A 6,000-nucleotide genomic window follows, 5' to 3' on the forward strand; every position below is an offset into this window, starting at 1 on the left:
AATATTTTTTTAAAGTTATTTATAGTATGCCTGGCCTGGAACCATTAACAGGGTAGGGTCGAGCTATCTAAATAAGAGCCCGCCTCTAATGTCTTGGCGCGGACCCGAACCAACCCATGCCCGACACACTTGCTCCGTACTTTTACAATTAATATAGGTGGAGAGAGATGGTGATAGATCAAAGTAAGTAGAGTATCTTCTTGTAGGGCCACTTTAATGTTGCTAGAAATGTAGTGTTGATGCTGGAAAACTTGTAATTTGACAATCCAGCAATGAGATAATGATCACACCCATGGGATTAGAAAAGTGGTATGATTATATAAGGCATCAATATTAAACAATGCACCTTCAAAGTCTTATCGGATTCAGGTGCCAAAAATATTTGTGATGGCTTGAAAATCTATTTTTAATTTTAATTATGAAATTTAAATCTTTAAAACTTTGTGCAGATTGAATTGTTATAGAAAAGCTTGAAAATCATGGAAAAAAAAATGGACTAGATAATATGTTGCAAGATGCACTACTTTAAAGACTTGAAATCTATTTTTCTTTTTATTTTCCATATCGATACATCTCGAGATTGAGATGATCAATTTGAGGGTTTTTCAATATTGGAATGATACGTTATATTGTTTTTTAAAGTGTGCCTTATTTTTTATAGTATAAAGCATAGTTATCAAGACCGATCGCATTGGTGATTTGATCGGTCGAACCACTGATCGATGCTTTGGTTGGTTTGATCCAAGGTAAAAACTGGATTTGATAAAAATTTTGTCAAAACCAATGTTTGATTGATTTTGGTCTGTCCGACCATTCAGTTTTACCAGTTCCACTAGCTAAATTAAGATTGGAAGTTACTTTTAAAAATATTTTATATTTTAAAAAATGCATCGATTTGCTTTCATTTTCTCTAAAATCAACTCCAATTGGTTTAACCAATTGTTTGGACTGGACCACCTCTTTGGTTCGGTGGCATGTCTGATTTTAAAAACACTCATGTTGACCCCTATATAGAATTTTTCCCTAAAAAAATTAATTTCTAAGGCCTAAAAATGGTCATCATATAATGCATTTGTTAGACTATATGTTTCCGGTGTCAATTGATCCATTAGTAAGGCATTATTTTTTAAGCTTCAAAGTTCAAGTTATGTAGTTTATGATTTATTTTGTAAGCTATCACATGGGTTTTTTAAAGTGGAAATTTCATATATCACATGGGTTTTTTAAAGTGGAAATTTCATATATTAGAGATGGAAGAGAGGGTAATAGATAAAAACAACTTCAAAGATATAACTAGTATTTCAAAACACAAATCGGTGGTGTGGGTTGTTCACCCACAGATATATACCAAATTGTTGGATAGGGGATCCTAATTGGGTCTGAATCAGTACTATAAAAAATATTAATAAATAAATAAAGCAAAACAAAAATTAAAATAGGGGTTTATGGGATATGAATTTAAAAAAACGCTACTGTGTGTGTAAAAGGGCGCTTTTGGGATGGGGACCGGACTGGAACCCATACCATCTTGAAACCGGATCGATCCTGATCGATCCCCATCCAGACCGGCAATCTAGATTGAAAATGATCAGGTTTTAAAACATTAGCTATAACACAAAAGATGTTAAAACTAAGAGAAAAACATGGTGGTGTATATAATAAATTTAGAAGATGGGAGTATTTTTGTAGGGTTGTGATTTTAGATATTTGTGGTAAACTATCACCTTAAAACTCCACTGGAAATTGTAGTTTTGTTGACAAAAATGTTCATGATGGCAAAAAATCTATTTCTATCATTGACAATAAAATTTAAAACTAAAAAGGTGAAAAATAGCAAATTTGTAAGCACTTGAAAACTAAATCAAAATTTGGTTGCTGTTTGCATTTCTCCTATCTAACTCTAATTCTTTCTATATGCGACATCTACTCCAATCTCTCCCTATTTATAGATTATCGACCCAAAATATCGAAAGTGCGCTCAAAGATTTATTTTAAGTATAATTATTAATCTTGTAGATGCATTTTTTACAAACTTTTGGAATATGACCAATGTATCCTCGATGTGTTCATTCAGAATAGAGAGAGAGAGAGAGAGAGAGAGAGAGAGAGAGTTTGCCGTGTAGAGAAGTGTTTGCAAACTTGGCCGGTCCAACTCAAAACCCGCCGGTCAAACCAGAACCACGCACTAGCCGATTCAGTTTTAGCCAGTTTTGGTGGTCCTGCCAAATATGTTAAAAATATTTCAAAAAATTTGTATAAAATCCTAAAAAATAAGGGATTTATTTGTAATGTATATTTTAATGTCTTTTATTATTTTGGTAAAATATGTAAAGTGTTTTGGCCAAGATTACTTATTTTTATATTTTCCCATTTTTTAAAAGAAATTCAAAAACACCACTAGGGGGCCAGGCAATCTCATCTTATCATTTTGTCGTTGCTCATTCCCGTTAGGCCGAAGTCTGGGGCCTTTCCTTCTCCACGCATGCACATGCTTCACTGACCTATCCCAGGGTAAGCAGAAACTTTGACTATTGTATAGATGGAAAAAGTTTATATAAGGATGCAACTTTATAACGTAGAACTACGGATGCACCCCAAAAATCCATAAGAAAAGGTAGTTTTAACGTTGAAAAATTCTTTGATTGATCATCTCGATATTGAGATGTATGACCATGAAAAATAGAAAGATTTTAATTCTCATAAATAGTGCAGTTTACAACATATTATCTACACCGTCCATTTTCAAGATTTTCATATGTCTGTAGATCTATTTGATTTTAACCATTTTTAAAATTTAAAATTTTATAATTAGGTATAAAAATAGATATTGAGATAATCTTAAGAACATTTTACATCAAAATTATATACCATGATAAAATTTGAAGGTGCACTTTACCTCTACAGCTATGGATGCATTTGTAAGCCAACTGCACCTTATATAGATAAGGACTATGTGGGTGAGTCTTCACTGACCAGGGTTATTTCGATCACCTAGCAGGCAGCTGAAGCCAAGGCGTACCATTAGATTTGAATAAGAAGGAACTTGAATTGGCACAAATCGATTTTTTTAATATCCATTTTTGCCTAATTTTCAATTTATTTGGATGTACTTTATTTAATCATGTTTTAGATATACTTTTTATATATTTTTAGTTTTTTTTTTTTTTTTGTTAGTACTTTTTGGACCTGCCCGGTTAGGCTGGTTGAACCGGTCGATTTATCGGTTACTCAAAACCGGCTATTGGCCAGTTTCTAAGGCCGATTTGATTTTTTGAACATTGGTGTAGAGTTAATATGAAAGTCGAGACACTATTCTTTTCCGATAAAATCATAAAAAATTATGAATAAAAAAATAAAAAAGAAAAGAAGAAGTTAAAAAACACCACCACATGGCTCTAATAAAATAAACATAAATGTATCCACCTTTTAATTAAAGAGTTTTGTTCAAAGTGTAATCTAGTAAATACGTAAAAGTGTATCCTAATTTTTCCTAATAGGAATATTTTATGAGCCAAAGAACTTATATTGTAGCATAAGCCCAATAAATTGAAGAAGAGGTATTGGTATGGTGAACTGAGAAAAGTGCACATATTTTGCTCAATATTTTATTGAAAATTTATAAAAAATATTCTTAATTTTTGCTTAATTAGGAAAAAAAAAAAAAAACTCATACTTTCATTAACTTCATCCATATCATTTTTTTTTTATTTTTCACATTTTTTACCAAAATAGCCTTCACGATTATCGTATTACCATGAAAGTAAGCATCATTATAGTACTTTATGTAAAGGATTTCATTACGGTATTTTAAGTATCGTAATATTAGAGGGTTTCATTACGGTAATTTAAGTACCGTAATGCTGAAGGGCTACATTACAATGTTTCAAGTATTGTAATGCTAAAGGGCTTCATGCCCATTTAGCTCATTTAAATAGTTCACGGTAAACTAATACTTTAGTTAAAGTACCATAATGAAGTCTTTTAGCATTACGGTACTTAAAGTAACGTAATGAAACCTTTTAGCATTATGGTACTTAAAGTACCAAAATGACGCCTACCTTCACAATAATACGACTACCATGAAGGTTATTTTGGTAAAAAAATGTTAATTTTTTTATAAAAAAGGGTTTGAACGAGGTTAATGGAAGTACGAGGTTTTTTTCTAATTAGATGAAAATTAAGTATATTTCTGATAATTTTCCCATTTTTTTAGACAATCTATTTTTTATGGGATTGCTTACAAATAGATCATTTATCTTTTGTACATGGAGGTCACAATCATTCTTGTCCCTTAAATTTTAAAATAGGTGGTTGTAAGAGGGTCATTCAATAGACACAAAGCTCAAAAAAAAAATCTCGTACTTTGTGACTCACCCCTAGCCATCCAATTTGTTATCTAATGGATGGAAATGATTGTGATCTCCATGTACAAAAGATAAATGATCCCTTTGTAGACAATATCTTTCTTTATTTCTATTTGGACTACTTAAATGAGGCGTAAATATAGGTAGAAATTAAGATCCACCAGACTCGTTTTTTCCTTAAATTCCAACGCACAACATTTACCGTTCATTTATGTATCTTTCAATCTATGTTATGCTTATATTATTCCATCAGTCCTAAAATTTACTAAATCGTTTTCATTTCTAAATGGGTGTAGGTTCTACAAGGTTGCAACCTTAAACAATCCAATTAAGGCGTACCTTCAAATTTTATCGTAACATGTAATTTTGGTGTAAAAAAATATTAGGATTATTTGAAAATCTATTTTCATATCTAATTATAAAATTTTAAACTTCAAAAATGGTTAAAATCAAATAGATTTATAAACATATGAAAATCTTGTAAATAGATGGTTTAGATAATGTGTTATAAGATACACTATTTCTAGGATTTAAAATCTTTTTATTTTCTCATATTTATACATCTCGATTAATATAATAAAATACTATGTAATATTATATTATAAATATAATATTATATAATATATATTATATATTTATAAAATAATATATAAATTAACATGATATAATATACAAATTAATAGAATAAAACACTATATATTATTATATATTATATTATACTAATTACATTAAAATTATGTATTATGTTATACTACTAATACTAATATTTTATGTTATATTATGATATTATGTGTAGAATGGGCAAACATCTCATCACTTCTTTAGATCTAAGGGACTAAGGTACCGAAGGGCCTTTCCTAAGGTGGCCTCGAAGGTGGTTACCGTTACTTTTAGGGGTCATTAAGATACCTGGAAATATGTTGTCTGTGAAATACATTACTGGTGTAATATATTACTTGCAAATGAATTGTTACTGTTTGGGTAGTATTTAAATGCAACCTAGGAAATACATTGCTATGGTCTGATTATGTCTGAAAGAAATATAGGAAATGCATTACCAACATTTTACCAGCACTTGCCTATAAACTATCATTTATTTATTTTTTGTCATAAAATTTGATTGAAATGCAAAATTCAAGTCATAATCACACAATTCCAAAAAGATTTTCTAATAATAACATCATCACCATTCGTAAAAGATTTTTTAATAATAACTTGTACCATTCTAAAGTCATTATGACACAATTTCCTACTTATTTTATATGTCTTTGGTACTTACATGGAATCACATGTCTTCTAACATGATTAGACTTTGGTTTCCACATGATAAGTCATTAGAATAATATGAATGTAATAACATGATTTTATTGTGATAAGCCTTATTTTTATTTATTTTTTATCGAAGTCTTTCAAATGCTTTTCTATATAATTTAAAATAAGCAATAAACTTATGATACCAAATTCAAAATTTATGGTACAATTTTAAAAATGTGAAAAACTTTGATCAGTAAACTAGAAGGTTTGGTAATTGCAGTAGAAAATTTTAACGCATTGGAGGAGACTAAATAAGTATTTTATTTCAATTGAGCTTTTACTAATCTATTATGAGGACTATGTTGTATGAATTTTTTTATTA

This window comes from Amborella trichopoda, chromosome 9, assembly GCF_054954075.1.
Source record: "Amborella trichopoda isolate Santa Cruz 75 chromosome 9, AtrichopodaSantaCruz75HAP2 v2.0, whole genome shotgun sequence".
NCBI classification, from domain to species: Eukaryota; Viridiplantae; Streptophyta; class Magnoliopsida; order Amborellales; family Amborellaceae; genus Amborella; species Amborella trichopoda.